The sequence below is a fragment of the Phyllobates terribilis genome, unplaced genomic scaffold (assembly GCF_046119375.1).
Source record: "Phyllobates terribilis strain yellow unplaced genomic scaffold, ASM4611937v1 Scaffold_2__4_contigs__length_985480577, whole genome shotgun sequence".
In the NCBI taxonomy this organism is placed as follows: Eukaryota; Metazoa; Chordata; class Amphibia; order Anura; family Dendrobatidae; genus Phyllobates; species Phyllobates terribilis.
Window position 1 is genome coordinate 409,567,759 of NW_027362762.1, and position 14,808 is coordinate 409,582,566.

The window sequence follows — 14,808 nt, forward strand, 5'->3', positions numbered from 1 at the left end:
ACGCGACCTGTAGCTTAAGAACACTGTGGTGCTGAGAAAGGAGGGCATGCATTTGTATTTTTGAGGGACTGGGGCCGTGCCACTTTTCCAGGGTCTCTAAGCTACCTGTAACTTGAATAACCTCTATTTTACCATTGACATATTATGGATCTGAGAGGGTACTTGTTTTTTGTCATTTGAGTTCAAGCTTTTGTTGGTATCATTTCCGTTCACATTTCTTCTGTACTCCACAGTAGGGCACTTACATCGGGGTCTGAAAAATACATCATTCAAACAAAACCATTCACTATGGTAAGGTAAATGGAGACATTTTGGACTATGTATGGCTTCTGTTCCGTTGACGTCTGTGAATTGTGGTAAACTGCGCTGTTGTGCATGCATAAAAACATGGGACACCACCAGGAAAAGCGGCAGTATGGCATCTAGGGTGATTCGTCTGCCAATTTTCTTTCATTGCAATGTTTGGAGAGCTACAACTTTTTAATTTTCCACTAACAGAAGTGAATGAGGACTTGTTTCTTTAGAAGAATTTAAGTTTTTAATAGTATCATTTTGGAATTCAGAACATTTTTTGATTGCCTTCTATTCAGATTTTTGGATTTTTGGGAGGCAATATGAACAAAACACAGCAGGAGAATTGTTTTTATTTTTTACTTTTTTATGACATTCACTGTGCATTAAAAGTAATAGGATTACTTCCCTCTTCTGGCCAGTGTGATTATGGCAATATTAGATTCATATCATTTTTTTATGTTTTGCTACTTTTGTGAAGTATTTTATTGAAAAAAAAACAATTGATTGTGTATCACTGCTTCCTAAGAGCCATACATTTTTTTTATTATTTTACCAACTTATCTAAGTTAGAGCTTGATTTTTTCAGGAGAAATTTTTCAGTAAAACCATTTTTCTGTATAGATGACATTTTGATTGTGTTTTCTTACACTTGTGTGCTACTTTGTAAATATAGCCTTTTTGCTTTGATTTTTATTTACCATATTTTTTGAACTATAAAGTGCACTTTTTTCCTCCAAGATTTTGGAGGAAAGTGTGGGGTGCATCTTATAGTCTGAATGTGGCTGTGGCTGTGGATGGTGGGTGATGTGGGGGCAGCGGCGGCAGAGCGGGGTACAGGAGGCAGGAGCCGCCTGCTGCAGCCAACACTGTGCCCGTTGTTAAAAGAAAATGAATATTCACTACTCCCCAAGCCCATGGGCATGTGGAGCACTGAATATTCACTCTCCTTAATAGCGCTCACTGTGTCAGCCCAGTCGCCAGCTTCCGGCAGCGGCTCAGCAATCACGTATACCGCTACTAAAGAGAACGAATATTCACTACGCCCCACTCCCATTCTCTTTCGTAACGGGCACATGTGATCGCCGAGCAGCTGCAGGAGCCACGGCTTCAGCTGACACTGTGCGCGATATTAAGGAGAGTGAATAGTCACTGCTCCCCACGTTAATAGTCCCGGCGTGAGGAGCAGTGACTATTCTGGCAGCTCATCTCAGCATCTGAGGGCACATGGCAGTGACGTCATGCGCGGTTCATATGCTGAGATCAGCTGCTGGCAGCAGAACATGACACAGCGCTGGAGCAGAGGGGGGGGGTGAGTGGAATCCTTTATATTTTTTGTGTGCACAGTGATGTGGATGGGGGTGGCATGCATACCAGGCTGGGGGTGCCATGTATACCAGGATGGGGGTGCCATGCATACCAGGATGGGGATGAGGGTGCCATGCATACCAGGATAGGGGACCATGTATACCAGGATGGGGGGATATAGATACAGAATTGAGGGACATTACCCCTATACCAGTGTCAGCAGCAGACTCCCCCATAAAAGTGCATCATGACCACATTTTTTGCTTTAATTTTTTTTCTATTTTTCTCCTCTAAAACCTAGGTGCGTCTTAAGGTCCAGTGCCTCTTATAGTCCGAAAAATACGGTATTTGTTTTGTATGGATTTCATTTTAAGGATAAAATAATGTTACAATTTTATAGTTCGGGTTATTATGGATGTGGCAATATCAAATGTATGTACTTTATTTTGTTTGATTTTGTTTTTACATAAAGAGTCCGTTTTTATTGGAGAAATATTTTTCCATGATGTTTTTCTTTCTTAATTTTGTGGGATTTTTTTAAATTTTTAAATATATATATATTTTTTTTACTATTCAACTTAGTCCCTCTATGGGAATTCTACTTTTATTGGTCTAATACCATTGGCCAATAGGGTGAGAAAAGAATCTCCCTCCTTTATACAACCTTCTAATTGCCATGATCACTATTGATCTTGATTAAATAGCCCGGGAAGGTAGTGACACTGGCCCTGGCTGTTACTGCAGGAGATGAGTTGTCAGTCAAGCTCCTGTGCCCGCACAATCACTAGGACGTACATCCATTTTCGGGAACTTCTTCATTAATATGATGTAAGATTATGTCTTATGTAAGGAAGGGGTTAATAATCCGAAGACTCTCAAGTCCCATTAATATTTTATTTAAGGCTCCCTCACGTGCATTTTTTTTATTATTATTATTATTATTATTATTATTATTATTATTTTATTTTTTTTATTTCAACATTTTCAACATTTTTAGTACTATTTTTTTTTGTTATGATATTTACGAATTTAACATTTTTTAAATGCATTGTGGAGAAGACAAAATTCACAGAGCATCACACATTTTCGTAAAAAATAAGTGATGAGCAAATTTATTTGAGTCGAATTGAATTCTACTTGAAAATACAAAAAATCTGCATTTTTGAGAATGCTGATTTTTGTAAATTCGCTTTGTGCAGATTCATAAAAATGGCTGCTGGCAGTCTGCTAATTTACTGAACCGCAGATGGCCGGCAAAAGTTGTTTTTTTTAAAAAATCGTATACTCACCATTCATTTGTCTGGCCTCTTTGTTGCTATCCCTTCTTATCCTCAGCATCAGCTCTTCTTTCCCCTGTCGTGAGCTGCATCTACAGGCCTGTTCACTGTAGGAGGTTACTGCGAGTCATACATCGTGACATTACAGAAGTAAAATATGCAGTGAGCTATGAGGCCTGGTCACGGTCAGAAGTACCAGTCTACAGTGGACAGGTCAAACGTGTAACAGCGGAAATAAGAAGACTATCCAGTGAGTAGCGAGGCTCATTGTCCACCATTCAGTACTCAGGACGCCTACTATCTCTCATTAAGCCACCATTTGGTACTCAGGGTGCCTACTATCTCTCATTAAGCCTTTCACGACATATGATGTGCATTTACATCGTATATCTTGTCCCTCATTTTGATGTAGGCTAGCATGTCGATCCCGAATCAGAGCAGATGATGGCTGATGTAATCGACCATCATGTGCCTTTAACAGCTGTGGGTTGAGCTCTGCCTGCGGCTATTAACCTGTTCAATGCTGCTGTCAGTCGGTCATTCCGCTAGTCATTTCATACGCCCATTGGCTCACCCATGATGTGATCGCAGGGCGTCAATGTGCTGCCGTGTCATCTGGTGGTCTGCTGAAGACCTCCATGCTTGTCATGATGATTCTCCTGTGAAAGCCAGCCTATATCTGGTGTTCACAGAAGATCGTGATTTTCACTATAAATAGCACATGAGATCAGACTATCGCTGCTTCAAGTCCCCTAAGATCACTATTAAATACTGTAGAAAATAGGAAAAAAAAGTTTAAAAATATGAAAACAATAAAAAATCACAAAAGTTAAAATTACCCCCATTTTGCCCCATTAACAATAAAACAACTAAAGAAAAATAAAAAGTACACATATTTGGTATCTGAGCAAAGAGAAATACAGAACAATTAGCTTACCTGTTTGGTGTACAGCCACGATACTCCTTTAAAAGTGGCAATCCAGTCAAAAGCCGGAACTCGCTTCTTCCATAAAAACAACTTTATTAAAAAAATGGTTAAAAACAATGAAGGAAAAACTAAAGGCAACGGAAGAAACTCCAGGCAACCCGTTTGTGTCCTACATGATTCTTAGTCTGGCTCAGAGGTGATCAAAATATCATATCTACCCCAAAATAGTATCATTAAAACCATCAACTCAGAAGGGAAAAAATAAGCCCCCAAACAGCCCCATATTTCAAAAGTCCTGAAAAAGCATTACAGGACTTGGAAAAAAAAATGTAATACTTAAATAAAAAAAACTATACATGTCTGGTATCTGCGTAATCGTACTGACCTGGGGAATCATATTGCCAGGACAGTTTTACCGTAATTACACTTTTTGCAATTTCAACGCACTTACAATTTTTTTTACGCTTTCCAATACATCACATGATAAAATTAATGATATTCAAAAGTGCATCATGTCCCTCAAAAAACAATGCCTAATATGGCTATGTGGACAGAAAAATAAAAAATTATAGATGAAACAAAGATGAAAAAAAAGGAAAATCGCCCGGGGAAGAAGGTATTAAAGTCAAGGCCTTTTGACTCGCGATGGGAAAAAAAATACCACTGTCAGGCAATATTTTGCTGTTGCCGTCACTCTGTCAGGATTTCGTCAGGGATATGCGAGCACATGGTCTCCACTACTCACTACGTAGGTATCGGCAAGCGACCAGTGAACGTATGACGTCACACCTCCGGATTCCAACTCATGGAATATGTGTATAGGCCCCGCACAGTCACTGTCTGCTTCACAATAGCACAATTATTAATATTCTCTGCCACCACTGTCCAGTTTTGAAATATAATACAGGCCTGGGTGGACGACTGCATTCTGGTAGCGTGTATGGCTTCGAGGGGGGGAACAATTACAGGTCAAAAGAAACAGAACTATTAAATTTTATATTTAATCCAAAAGGGATTAAGGAAAAATATATACAAGGATTTTACAAAGGAGACATTACAATACATAAGCAGTTACACAAAATAATAAGGATTAAAGAAGAAACTTACTCTATACAGTTCGCAGGGACAAATCAGCATAGGTGGAGAGGGGCTCCCCAACTTAAGCATTATTGAACGCGATCCGCTACTTATAGTATCTATACCCCCCCTGACAAAAAATATGGATCAGTCTTCAGTTGGCTCTTTTATGCCTAAGGGGAGTACTGCCCACACACACCCCCCATGCTGACATCACGGGGCTGGTCTCCAGCCTGCACATTTTATTTAAGATACCTGGTTTTTGGGATAACTTATCGCTGGTTGATCCCAGAAGCCCAAAAGTGATACCATATTTTCTATTATGATTTTACCTTCATTTAGAGACCACACATGGTGTAGTTGTGATCTGCTATTTTGTTACTTTTGCGCCACAGGCCCTCGGAGGGGGCTTATGGCTACAAAAAAATAAGCCTTTTGTCCCTTGGCGGACCCTGCCGCTAAAAATATTGGTCCCGTTATTATCATAATTACGGAACTTGAGCTATTCCATATTTCATATCGTGACGGATGTCCTGGGAACTTGTGGCTGGGAATTGTGCGTTTGATCTTAACAAGCTGCATATTCCTCTTTGTGTCAGAGGAAAACACACTCGCCTGCTAAATGGGTCTGTAGCACCTAATGTGCCAGCATTTGATTCCAAGGCCCTTCTCAGGTGTGTGTTAATTTGCATAGAGACAGAGCTCTCAGCTCTCCTATTGTGACAAAGGGTGAATAAGGGAGGGATCAGAGGGGCTTCAGAGGGTGAAAGGATATTTTCAATATTTCTCAATATTTCTCTGACAACCACATATTCCAAAAACCACCACAAAGCTAAAGGAATGGGAAAAAAACATTAAAGGGGTTTTCCCACGAACAAAAGTTCATTTTAAAAATTGTCAGTTTCTGACCTTATACCACATCTCCTGGGCAGGGGAGGATGCAAAAGACAATACAGACATTATAGCAGGGGATCACAGAGGATTCATTTTGTGAGGTAAAATATTTCACTGCTTTTTTTAAAACAATATTTTACCTCACAAAATGAATCCTCTGAGATCCCCTACTGTAATGTCTGTATACTTTTTTGCTTCCTCCCCTGCCCAGGAGATGTGGTATGATCAGATCATGTTCCATACATGGTCAGACACAGACAATTTTTAAAATGAACTTTTGTTCGTGGGAAAACCCCTTTAAAGTCACAAGGAATAGTTTGTAGTGTGTTTAAACAATTGAACAAATGGCACGAAAAGCATAATGTTTTTCAGAAAAACGCTGTGTGAATCCTTTTTGACAGTTACAGAAAGTATGTAATGCTTCTTTTTCAAGAAAATCTCTAGGAAACAGGCCAAAGTAATAAATTATATTAAATTCACCTTTTTTAAACACTGTGATTTTGTCTTTTCTTTAGGCTGCTATCATATTCTATAACATGCTGTAAGAGAAAAAAAAATGTTCATAGATGAAAGGGAAGAGATAAAAGAGAAAGACTGAAGACCGAAGAAGTATTGAAATATAACTTTTATTAATAATCACTTAAAATAGTGCCCTCTCTTCAAAAAAGACCCCCTTAATATTCACAGAGAGCTACTCAAGATTTAAGATAAACACACTGTATCCTCTCATGTACTCTCCTGACTTTTTTGTATTGTCCTTTATTATTTTTAGGAAAATTCTAATGGCATTCACAAGTCAGGACCAATAAGCTTGTGTTCTAAATCAAAAAAGACTATGTCTGTCTAATTAATTACTTGATTTAGTCCATAATAGTACAGGACGAGGCAATGGATGAATGATAGAAATAATACAAAAGGCAGATAGCAGTGACCAACAATAAATTAAATCACTAATGCCACCATAGATCTATATACGCTGCTTTCATTATTGGTATTGCACGCATGTGCGGGATAAAATATAAGCTTTAATATAAAATCTAAAATGTCGTTATTCTAGGTACATGGACAAACAGGGGCACACAGACAAAAATGTATAAAGAAGAAAAAAGTCTCCATGGAGTGGGAGCGCCATTGGGCAGGTGATTAGGGTGCCAACCCCTGCGGTTAGGTAGGTCATTACTTCAAACAGGAGTTAACGGGTTAACCTAAGGACTGATGATTTACCCCTACCTGATAAATCTGCCCTCGAGGAAATATAACAACACCCCCCACAGACAAATGTATTTTTGCTGTTTATACCTTAGAAATTCTCTATTATTTCATCCATGTATATACATCTCCCCTGTGTTTCCATATTTAGATTAGAAAAAAAGAGGAGTATAATCTTTTCTTAATTGTTATGATATGTAACCTTCCTTTTAGGCACTTTAATTAAAGTGGGGTATCTTTTTATCTTTTTTTTTTCATGTAATGCTTATGAGCACATTGCTCTGTCCTGTATGAAAATAAAATTAAAGACACTTGTCACAATAAACTTGGATTAAAATAGGCCGTGATGTTTATTAAGAGTAACTGATATTAATACATTTTAAAACCAACCATAAGACCAAGATAAAATACCGACCAAATTTCCAAATGAAAAACATGAAAATTAACCAATCCACCCAGCAAGAGTGACTATCCCACTAATAAACATCATGACTAGGGCATATATGGACTAAAGAGGGTGGGAGGGATCTTCGCACCTTAAAAACAGCTGATAATGATGTTGAACCACAGACTCCGGTCTTTTATCTTCCTAATCTTCCCTCTTTTTTTTTTAAATTGTCCAATTAGCACTTGGGAAAAAGACCGCCAAAACCACCAGCTGGAACCGATGTGAACCTGCTCGTGAGAATTCACAGCTGACTAGTTGACCTTTCGATCCTGGTAAGTCACTTACAGTGACCATTGGAAAACACCATCATTTTCTACCACATAACAAACACCATAATAAGATCAGTCAGGGTTTGTGTTACCATGAGACCCCCATTCTATCCTAGTTACAGGGGGAGCTTCCATTACATCAATCAAAAGGCGGGATGTATTGTGTCGCAGCAGTCAACATATGTGGGCTGGAAAGGAGGAACTCCTGCTTGCTGCCATAGCAATATGGTTATGCGTTTACTGACTTCCTTGTTGCCCAGGGTGACATAGTAAGCAGCGTGCGGTGGACACGACAAAGCCATGAGCACCAGAAGTGATGTCTGTGTGTCACAATGCGGTCCGTCTATGTGTCTAGGAACCCCAGAAGTGACCTTATTTTGCTCCGACACTCAGAAAGGACATGGACAAGTTTGGAGCTCCGTGGGTGACATGAGCCCAAACAGGAAATGCACTGAGTGACCTGTGGGTCAGCCTCTTTCACTCCCTATTTAAACCAGGGAGGGAACACCTCACAGTGTAGAGAGGAGGCATCACTAACAGCTTTATACCATGATAACCGAGCAGGCGGCAGAGACTTTACCTTACTCAACTCCCCTGATGAAATTAAACAGAAGAAACGCGTCAGGTGATTTTTTTAAGCATGAAATCCTTTTGACCAGGGCGGATTGCTGCTTTTGGAGTAATGTCCAAGGTGGCAATGGAGGTTAATTTGAACATACCCCTGCATCACTTTGTGGACTGGGTGAGATTGTTCTTATTACTTTTATATGTCTATTATATCATGAGATATTTCCTCATGAAATACCCCATATGGTTATACCAACAGTGTACAGGTGTCCTGTTTTTTTGATGGCACTGGATAACTAAACAGGCTCTTTTTTCTTGTTATATATTTATGTCTGTGTGTTTCTGCTTGTCTATGTAGCCAGGAGAGCGACATTTTAGATTTTATATTAAAGGTTTTGTTTTATCCCACTCCTTCACTACACCTAATTTGTACGATATTAGTGTGTCCTATTATAGTATGATGCAAGGATAGGACAATTATTAAAACCTAACTTTTATTCTATAGATTTAAGATTGGGAACAATGTTCAGCGGGATAAATCGTAGAATCACACAATAGGTGAACATATGAACACTTCAATCACATGTAAGGTGCTCATTAAAAAACCTGCAGGTAAATAAATGGTTCGATCTCATGGAGACCATCCAAAGTAGATCAAAACAGGAGAAAAAGGACATGAGTACTAATGATCTCCCTGCCGTGCCCCAAGTATTATCTCCCGTCCTGACAAGGACAGTACCCAAATGAGGTCCTGTCTCATTGAAATTACCCCTAGTGTTCCTTCCGATGCGTTTCATAACTTGTGCAAGGGGACTCTTCAAGGGAGTGTACTTGAAAAATGGGGGAAGGGCACAGGGACCTGAAGTGGCAGGGTACCCTAAAATGGCCTACAGGGAGATCATTAGTACCCCTGTCCTTTCTTTCCTATCCAGATCTAATTTGGACGGTCTCCTTCAACACCAAGTGGTGATATAGAACTATTTATTTACCTTCATGGTTTTAATGAGTACCTTACATGTGATTGAAGTGTTTATATGTTCACCTATTATGTGTGTCTATCTTGTATCCTGCTGGGCATTGTTCTTATTCTTAAATCTATAGAATAAAAGTTAGGTTTTAATCATTTTCCTCTCCTTGCAGCATACTCTAATTGGTAGGAGATATACTCATTGACTCTGCCATTTAGGCAATTTGCTGACTCCTGGGGCCTATTATACATTTATTTTTGGATTTATGCTAACTGCCTGCACACCGATGTGACTGTAACAAATATTAACTTCTTCCTTATCTATTGAAGTGTTTAACAATAAGTGTTTCAGGAAAGAAAGTGCAAAGTAACTGAATATTATCTAAATAAATCACTTTATTTTTCACTTTACATTTCACTGTCAATGTAAAGTGATTATGCATAAAAGTACTTTTTCTGTGTACAAAAATGAATTTACTGTCAAAAAAATAAAATAAGAGTAAAAAAAATTCTGGGCCAAAATTGTCTTAATGAATATGTAACATTTGATAACTGATGATGACTAGTGTTGAGCATTCCGATACTGAAATATCGGGTATCGACCGATATTCGCGGTATCGGGGTTCCGATACTGAGTTCCGATACTTTTACAATATCGAATACCGGAATCGGAAGTTCCCTTAATGCCTGCGCTCTGCCGTGTCTCTGAAGGATGACAAGCTGGATGGCAGTGCTCAGCTTACTGTACTTGTCATTTAGTGTAAAGGATTTATTTAAAAAAACAATAGTGTTTTTGTGCACCGTCTCTTAAAAAAAGCCGGCCGGCAATTCAGCAGCGGCATACACCGGTACCCGACAATTTAGAATAGAAAGAATAGAGCATCACACATAGATTAGATAGATAGAAACATGTCAGTCACATATATAAGAAGTACAGTGACAGTGTTGCTTACTGTACTTGTCATTTAGTGTGAAGGATTTATTTAAAAAAATATTAGTGTTTTCATGCACCGTCTCTTTAAAAAAGCCGGCCGCCAATTCAGCATCGGTACCCGACAATTTAGAGTAGAAAGAATAGAGCATCACACATAGATTAGATTCCTAGAAACATGTCAGTCACATATATAAGAAGTACAGTGATAGTGTTGATTACTGTACTTGTCATTTAGTGTTAAAATAAAGGATTTATTTAAAAAAAATTGGCGTGGGGTTCCCCGTAATTTTAGTCTCTAGCGGAGGTTAAGCAGACGGCTGGGGCAGATGTTTGAAGCCTGGGAAGGGGGTAATACCCACGGAGCTTCCCAGGCTACTGATATCAGCCCCCAGCTGAATACCTAGCCTTTACTAGCTATTAAAATGGGGGACCCCCCCCAAAAAAATGATGTGGGGTCCCCCCTATTTTAATAGCTAGCAAAGGCTAGGCAGACAGCTGGGGGCTGATATTAATAGCTCAGGAAGGGTGCCATGAATATTGGCCCCCTCACTGGCTTGAAACACCAGCCGTCAGCCGCCTCAGAAATGGCGCATCCATAGGATGCGCCAATTCTGGCACTTAGCCTCGCTCTTCCCACTGCCCTGTAGCGGTGGCAGTGGGGTAATAGGGCTGGGGTTGATGTCAGCTTATAATGCTAGCTGACATCAAGCCCAGGTTAGTAATGGAGAGGCGTCTATAAGACACCCCCATTACTAACCCCATAGTCAAAGTTAAAAAAAAACACAAACACCCAGAATAAAGTCCTTTAATTGAAATAATCACACAATTCTTTAATGTTCCAAATTAAACCATACTTACCATCACGCCCATTCCAGCTGAAGCCAACGATCTCCTGCAATAAAATAAAAATAATAAAGCAACATCATCCTTACCTTTCCATGGTTCCCAGGACTGCTCCAGCTCTGCTACATTCACATGACAGGCTGGATCGCTGCAGAAAGCTGCCATCCAGCTTGCCATGCCGCAGACACTGAGAAGAGCAGGCATGCTTGCGCTTCTCAGTGTCTGGCTGTGACGGCATCCAGATGAGCCGAGTTCATGTCCAATGAACTCAGCTCACCTCATGCACGTCACTGACAGCGTGGGAGAATTCTCCTGCTGAAGCACTGAGTGCAGGAGAATTTTCCCACGCTGTCAGTGACAGCGTGGGAAAAGGTTTATTTTCATTCCGATATTTGTGTCCCATTGACTTGCATTGGTTTCCGGTATCGGAATCGGCGATATCCGATACTTTTTGAGTATCGGCCCGATCCAATCCATATTTCCTGATATCGGAAGGTATCGCTCAACACTAATGATGACTTCTTAGTGATTGTAAAGCAGAAGAGGGGGTATGCTCTATATCAGGGGTCCTCAACCTGTGGTTCGAGAGCCACATGTGGCTCGCGGGCCCGTGATGTGTGGCCCGTGGCTGTCTGCCAGCTTGGTGCATTAGCACCAGGTGTAGCAAACAGCTATTAAGAGTAGATCTCTAGATGGTGACTTTTGTGTGTAGCCCTGCACAGAAGAGCAGATCTGAATGGGGACAAGATAGGAAACCCTGGAGCTTGGCTTACTGCTTTGGTGTGATTTCAGTGGTAAAGCTTTGGCTGTCATTATAAAGGTAATAGGGGGTTCTGGGTGTCTATACTGTGAGTGGGGTAGGAGCTGGATGTGGCTCGCAACCCTCTCTCAGACCTGAATGTGGCTCTCAAGGTCAGAAAGGTTGTGGACCTCTGCTCTATATAAATATAAACAATTCTATTGATTCTTGTAGGTCAACTATTGATTCATCAGTGATATTTAGTGAATTGAATTATATTGATAGGCAATGTTTGGAAAAGAATTGAGAATTGTTTTAAAAGACAGATAGCAACATGAGATCTTGGAAACATTAAAAATATCATTTGGGATAAGAAACGATTTTTCCAGAAACACATATCACTATTAGTGATGAGCGAGCGTGCTCGCGACTGCTCGGTACTCGCTCAAGCATCTTACTGTTCGAGATGCTCGGCGAGTACTTCCTGCATGCTCGGCGGGAGCTCGAGTCCCCTCCCCGCATGTTAGGTGCTGTTTAGACAGCGAATAAACATGCAGGGATTGCTTGCCACTCATTGTAATGCCGCAGCCATGTTGGTTGTGGCATTACAGTGATTGGCTGGCCGCATAGCATCATCTGGTCTATATAAGATCTGGTGACCCTATGCTCGTCACAGTCTACCGTTCAGACAGGCAACGTAGGAAGAGCTGCAGCTGAGTGAGGGAGAGAATTGGCAGTTGATTTAGTGAGGTATTCCACAGAAATATACATCTAAACTAACAGTCCTTCTAAGGACTAATTCAGATGCATATATTTATTACTGGTGAGAGCAGGAGTTAGGCAGGCAGAGTTTGTGGAGAGTGTATACAACTGAATAGGGTCCATTGCACGTTCTGTCTGCTGCTGTTACTGATATTCATAGCCCTAGAAATCAGGGCTAATATTCTTTTTTGCTCTTAATCCTGATTATTTGCTTGAAAAGCAGTATAATACACAATTTTTACTGCTCCATTTGCTTGTTAGCAGCATACAGGCAGATTTGTTTGATGTTATTAGCATTGCTGTATTGTGAAAGCAGAGAAACTTGTCCATCATCTTAGGTGATCTGATATTATTACGGTAATAATCCTGACATTTTTGGGAAATTGACAAATATTAGTCTTCCAGTTGTGTGTTGTTCAAACCTATTCACACTTGGTCGCTGACCATTGCCATACTATTAGGCCACTGCCTAAAACAGTGGTCATCAGACGTGATCCGATATTACTGCGGTAATAATCCTGACATTTTTGGGAATATGACAAATATTATACTCCATTGAAAGTCTGCCAGTTGTGTGTTGTTCAAACTTATCCACACTTGGTCACTGACTATTAGGCCACTGCCTAAAACCGTGGTCATCATCCGTGATCCGATATCACTGTGGTAATAATCCTGAAATTTTGGGGAACATGACAAATATTATACTCCATTTAAAAAGGGCAAGGCACGTGGCAAAACGGAAGTGGACGTGATGGTGATGGTGCACGCAGAGGCCGAGGCCATGGGCAGGCTGAAATTGTGCCTGCTGAGGGAGCACAACAAGCACCCCACATCATGTCACCCTACCTTTTTGTAGGGGGTCGCAGAACACCACTATTGAAGCCAGAGCAGTGTGAAAAGTTTGTTGGTTGGATATCAGATATGCTTCCAGTCAGTTTGCCACCACCACCCTGTCTTCCACACGGTCCAGTCTCAGAAGCCTTGAGTCTGGACCACATATTCCTCACCCTGATCCTCCTTCCTCCCACTATGCTGAGTGCCCGGAAACAGTGTCTGCAGGTGACAACACTGCCAATCCCGTCCATGGCACAGGTGAAGATGCCCTCCACCCTGCACCTGTCATTGCACACTGGCAACTACCACCATCAGCAATCACATCCATGTCCTTGTCCCAACGCAACTTTCAGTTGTTCTCTACCCCAGTCCTTCGAATGCAAGCACAAATATGCAGCCAACGTCCCACAGGCCACAATATTAAACTGCCACATTTCTCAAATGCTTGAATGTGAAATGTTACCTTTTAGGCTCGTGGAGACGGAATCTTTCAGCAACCTCATGGCGGCGGCCATCCCTCGGTACTCGGTCCCCAACCGCCACTATTTCTCCCGGTGTGCCGTCCTCTGCCTTACACAAGCACGTGTCCCAGAACATTACTCGTGCCCTCACCAACGCAGTTACTGGGAAGGTCCACCTAACCACAGACACGTGGAAAAGTGCTTGTGGCCAGGGACAGTACATCTCACTGACGGCACAGTGGGTTAATATAGTGGAAGCCGGGACACGTCCTCCTGATGCTGAGGATTGCGGGTCCTGGTTAATCAGGGTTGCCCCCACATTCTTCAACTCCTGCACCTTCTCCTCCTCTTCAGCCTCCATCTCCGAAATGACCACATCAGTCGGAAGCTGTAAGCACTACAGCACTACCTTGGCCAAGTGGCAACAGGCTGTGCTGAAGCTAATGTGCTTAGGTGACAAACCGCACACTGCTGCAGAGTTGTTAACTTGATAGCTGTAACAAAGCAGGCAGATCTGTGGCTGTCACCGGAGAACATACAGCCAGACATGGTCATGTGTGACAATGGCTGACATTTGTGCCGTCCTCCAAAACTTTGAAGACTCCACCAAGATGGTAAGCGACACCATCACGCTTATATGTCTACTGAAACGCTTGCTGCTCAAAATTAAAGAGGAGGCACTGCAGGCGGAGCATGATGAGGTGGAGCAAGGAACTATACAGGGTGATGCCACACAGCCCAGTCTCATCTATTCCAAAGTGGATAGGGTGATAATGAGGAAGAGGAGGAGAAACAGGAGCAGTTTTCCTGCGCTACATACTGTACTACCTACACAACAGTCATACGGTTTATTCAGCGTGGATGGCCTGAGGAGAGGAAGAATGAGGAGAAGGACCAGGAGGAGGAGAACATGGACAGTTGTCCTCTTGGTCAGGACAGGGAAGTCATGGCTGTTGGCAGTCTGGCACACATGGCTGACTTTATGTTCCGCTGCTTTTCC